The following is a 6,000-nucleotide window of genomic DNA, read 5'->3' on the forward strand; positions in this document are numbered from 1 at the left end:
TACTCGGGGACGGTGTGAAGGTTTATCATCTGAAGATTCCTGTATTTGTGAGCTTTGTGGGTCCCTAGTTGATGAGAACTGTATCCAACGGTGCCAACCTAAATATAACCCATACTGGGGTGGGTATCCTTTAGAGGATTATCATAGCATGGTAGGCAAACTGTTAAATCAAACTGCTGGGTGTGTTTACATGTGCCACAGGGACAGCATAACCTAGGGTTGGTGCCATTTCTGCTGAATATCACAGAAATTGTAGAATTACAAAAAGGGAAAACATTGGATGGAAAATTCCTTTCATCCAAACCACCTCATTTCAAACTCTATCAATTCCAAGTAGATAGATCACTTTTGTGTTTAAACATAACCAACCCCAATAAACCCGGGAGTTGGGAAGTGACGGGGAATAATCAGACCATGACCTTCTCACAAAGAGCTGATAATGAGTCCATAAACTATGATCTGTTACGCTCAATTAAATCTAGTGGGAAACATTTTAGGTATCGGTATACATTGAGTTCCACCAAAGAAATTATTGGTTAAGGTGCCAGATGGTTATTGTGCTAAAATAATACAGCCAGAGACTTGCATGAACCAGATGGAAGACCCAGAAATAGGATTGTTTGCAAGAGAAATGTGCTTAATGATAATGATGCATACAATTCCTTATGTTCTCCCTGATAATGTTTATTTTATATGTGGAAGAAAAGCGTATAAGTGGCTCTCCCGAGTTCCGAAGATTTGTGTTACCTGGGAAGAGTAGTCCCAGAAGTTATGACCCTCACACATGTTGAAATGCTTGGTATACATAAAAACACACCATCACCATATCTTCACACACAATATGAACACAGAGGCAAAAGAAATATGATACCTGGTGACTTGCATAAAGCCATTCAGTTAATTAGTGAGACAACTGGCTTTCAAGTTTTAGTCGCACTGGATCCCACCAGGATTGGTTGGGGTACATTACATTTTAGATATATTCAGGAACTTGCTAAATTGATAGATAATATCACCGAGATGTACGATGACACATTCAGGTATACAGGGAGAGAATTGCAAGTATACAAGAAAGAACTGGTGCAACACAGGCTAGTGTTGAATTATTTAACTGCTGTTACTGGAGGGTATTGCATAACGTTAGGCACCCAATTTGGAGTAAAATGTTGTACCTATGTCACCAATGATACCTGCGACCCCAAGGAGGTGATAGACCGGAAGATGGATGAAATTCTGCAGCTACAATGGGAGTTTCGTAAGAACCATAATGCTTCAGTGGCTGAAGTGGGGGAGAAGATAGAAGGATGGGTTTCATGGCTGAACCCAGTGAAATGGTTCTCAGGTCTAGGGGAATGGTTCCAGGAAGTGATTGCCAGCATAGGCAAATTCTTGATCCTTATACTAATTGTCATCATAATGATTGGCATATGTGTCCGGTGTGATCCTATTGTGTTGAAGTGTGGAAAGTGTAAAAATAGAGTAAAACGAAAGAACGAAACTATGATGGTGGTCAGTAATGACAATATGAATACCAAGGTAAATATAGAACTGCATTACAACCCTGAACTAGGAAATACCATCATTTAATGTATTATATTTAGACATGCATAGAATGTATTATTGAAATTTTATTTTTAAAACACCTTAGATAATGTAAAGTCTAAATTCCCCTTCAAGACTGCTTTTATAAGACTGGTGCATCCCCACACCTTTCACATGATCTTCCAAGATCCGCGGTGTGCGTATAATAGTAGTTTTATGTCCCCACTCAGAGACACTTTATTGATGGATTAAGAACTACCTTGTGCCATCCCATAATAACACGAAATAATATGTAAATGTAAGCCTAAATTAAATTCTAATAGCAGATTGTGATAGCATGTTGTTTGCTATCAAAGGGTGGACTGTCGAAGCTGGATAATTGGCTGAGACAAGATCAGTTTAAAATTGAATCGCAGCGACGCCATCTTGCGATTGGCCGCAAGACGACATCTTGGAAATAAGATCGCAAGACGCCATTTTGCGAATGGCTGCCCAAGCGCCATTTTAGATAAACTCACAATTAAGTACATATGGCGATATTACTATTAGCATCATCGATTGCATCTTTCACCAGTTCTCATATGCACATTAGTACGCACAATTGCGCTGTTAACTAGTTGCATTTTAGCGAATGCATAAGATCTTGTATGAAAACGCTGTTTATTAGCTTCATGCGCACGCATCTGCCCCAAGTTAACTAGCGTCTTTACATCACACCCCACATACTTATACATTACATATTTCATAGATTTCAGTTTGTTCAGTTAGTATAAATGCTGTGAAATAAAGATTATTTGGTAATGAAGGTTTTATACATGATAAGTAAGCCGTGTTTGGTATTGTACTGATGCGTACTCTTTCAACAGAATTCCGGTATTATCGGTGTGGAGATCGCATCATGCATTCTCAACTTATGGGCCGCAGAGACTTCAAGCAACAAAATGTATATTATATGAACAACTGTTAGGATGTTGCATGAGGCGGGAAACCAGAGACCCCCAGTTGTTGGAGGCTGGGTTGTGTCTATTTGAATCAGCCTGTTAAATGCTCTGTAACAGATGCATCCCCCTTGGGAACCAATGGCATCAGCAACAAACTTCTCTATTGTGTTGTCTATTCCTGGGGGGTATAAATATGTGTGCTCCAACACTGGGTCTTAGTCTTCTTGCTGAATGCTGACTGTTCGAGGGGTTTCTTGCTGATGCCTATATCTGGACCAGAAGCGCTGCGTATGTATACTGTACTTGGGTCTGTATAATTCCTTTGCGCTGAATTGTGTTTGGATCAATAGCGTGTAACTGACTGTACTTTTACTTGAATAATACTTTGTGCTTTGGAACCACACATTCTAGGTCTGAAGTCTTTATTTACTGTATGATTGCGTATGCAAAATAGTGTCATCCTTAGAAGGTATAGGCAGGACATTAGAAGGTATAGGCAGGACATTAGAAGGTATAGGCAGGAGTGTATAGAGGTTCAAATTCAGTATCGTTATAGTTCTTCAGACCCATTGTGATAAACTTGTTACAAGTCCAGTCCAGGACTTGTACATGGCTCAAGATTCTCCTGCTCCTCTCCCTACTGGTTCTGCTCCCAGGAGATCGGGACGTCTTAGACATAGGCTGGGTTCCTCCCATGTCACCTGATGAGTCCTTCCTCTATTTTTACACACTGGATTCTAGCTGCTTTGCTGGCTATAGCATTTATTTCACAGCGCTTGGCTCAGCTGCATTGTCAGCTATTTTCTCCCAGCTATTTCACCGTGGACTGTTTCCCGCCTTCTTAGCCACTCCAGCAGCAGTTCTCCCAAAGCCCGCACTTCAGCCTCAAGCCGTAACATCGGACTCATGGCACAACATCGGCCTCAGGCCACAACCTCTGGCTCTACCCACAACATCGGCCTCTAGCCACAACATCGGCCTCGGTCTCTAGCCGCAACATCGGCCTCAAGCCGCTACATCGGCTTCCAGCCGCAACATCAGGCTCCAGACACAACCTCTGCCTCAAGCCGCAACATCGGGCTCTGGCCACAACATCGGCCCTCAAGCTGCAACATCGGCCTCAGAAACAACACCGGCCTCAAGCCGCTACATTGGCCTCCAGCCGCAACATCAGGCTCCAACCACAACCTCAAGCCGCAACATCGGCTGCAAGCCGCTACCTCAGCCTCAACTGCTCCGCCCAGCCACTCAGCCAAATTTTCGGCACCAGCTTCATCTTCACCGGTTGGCCAACTGCTACAGCTATCTGGCACAAACACCTCCACTCGTGTCTTCTTACCATCGACAAGACTTCTACCAACGTACAGCCAGTTGTCCGGGGCCATTAATAAACTTATCTTTCCACCTTGTCTTTTCCACCCACAGGGATTCTTGGGTGTCGGATCCCCGACAATCGTAACAAAACTGGGCTCTGCAAAATGTTCTAATAAATAGTTCCTGATCTCCCAAATGGTGTTGTGGGGTTTGGAAAAACACAGAGGACGATTGTGACCAATGTGCCCACTTAGGCTATCCCACATCCATTTTGGATCCAAAATGTAGTTTTAAAACTACAAGGGCCTGATTTAGTGACGCACGCAATGCCAATATTCACACAAACAGGATTATTGTTTCTGCACATGTCACACCGCGAATACATTCCTATTTTCTTCATACAGAGTTGCAGATCAAATTTAGATGCACGGTAGCTGTTCTCGGTGGAACGAGATAAGATTCTTGTATACAAAGATGTTAATCAAGCCACACAAACAAATATCAGTTAAAAAGACATTTATTACAAAGTAAAAGAAAAAGTAAATTATTAACTTGCTTGTTAGATCATCTACTCAGGACATAAATGGTTTCCTTCCCAGGAGCCCCTCCAACACCTTGGAACTAGAATCTCGTACATCGAGAGAATGGCAAAAGGCTGACAAATTACATCTTATATAGGCTGCTCTCTAAGAGAAAAACCCCTACATATGCATTTTAACAGGTATAAAAATCATATTTGGAAATATACATAAATATTAATAGACAGTAGGGGGCACTGTTGCCTCAATTATGAATGTTGGAAATCTCAACAACAGCTATTTATGGTGTATGTTTTCAGATTAACTGAAGGTAAGACAATATTGACTCAGGATTAAGTATGTCTGGTAACAGTAATCTTTTCTTCTCTCTGTCAAAAACACCTAATGCAATGTCTGACCACCTCCTAATGTCTGACCATTATCTAATGCCTGATACATTTATAAAATCACTGCATACAACATGGCTTTTAGCAGACATTTTCTGCACTCCCATTACAACCCACCCTTGGTTTTCTGATGTAGAAGGCATTCATTCATTTATCACCTTTCTACCACTAAGGTAATACACATTATCAAGTAAGATATAACAAATCCATGTGTGTATTATGTTGAGTGTAAAACCCCCATATGTTAACATTCCATTACATTATTTAACCATTCTTTGGCTTTTCACCATACATGTATAAACACAATCATCTGACACTTGGACATATTGATGGTATCTGAAATTGTCCTGTGTGAGATCACACCACATTCCAATTGTTGTAAAAGTCTCATGTAAAGCCAATATCTCCCCACCCTGCACTGTGAGAGATCCCATGCAATTTAACAGTCTTCCCCCTGTTGTCATCAGGCACTTGGTAATGCAGTCTCTGATATAGTAGACAAGAAAGCTCTGGTATCACAAGCCCGAGATAAACATAAGGTACATCATCTTTCTTGATAATACATCCTGAAAGAAGGAAGAAACAGGATGAGTCTCAATATCTATGTTAAATCTTACTAAACAAATAGAATAATTCAGCTGTAATCTATATATAGCATTGAACTTTTCAGTTCCCTAAACAAAACATTCACACTGGCAGTTTTGTGGATAGTAAGAAATGCAAATGACCATCCAGTGTACTCAGGGCCAAATTAAGGCCCACATGGGCCTGGAGCTGAAAATATCATAGCCTATACTGAGAAGGGGAAGAGCTGTGATCGGTGCTATGTGGGAGTCACCTTGGTGTGTACACCCCCTACACTATGAGACACAATGTCTCCCTAACTACATAGAAATAGAAAAATTGCATAATTTTTTAGGGGGAAAACTAGAAAAACTATTTAAATACTTAAAATTTATGGCCAGTTAGGCAGCTGGTAATCATGCTCTCATGTTGATGGGCCTATTTTTATGTGGAGGCCTGGAGCTGTAGCTCCATCCGCCCCATTGTTAATTTGGCACTGAGTGTACTCCGTGCTGTTTGTTTATAGTTTCTCAAATGTCTCAAAGATGTTTGTGTTTGTCAAAGTGAGTTTTCTGCATTGTCTCTGTCTACTGTTTGGAATAAGACTTGCTGGAATGTAATAGACACAAAAAGAAAAGTTACAAGTGCACAACTCCAACATTTCTAATTATATATAATACATTTTGCAATAAATAAATAAATAGAGGTTTTAGC

The sequence above is a fragment of the Taudactylus pleione genome, unplaced genomic scaffold (assembly GCF_031769625.1).
Source record: "Taudactylus pleione unplaced genomic scaffold, aTauple2 ptg000707l, whole genome shotgun sequence".
Lineage (NCBI taxonomy): Eukaryota > Metazoa > Chordata > Amphibia > Anura > Myobatrachidae > Taudactylus > Taudactylus pleione.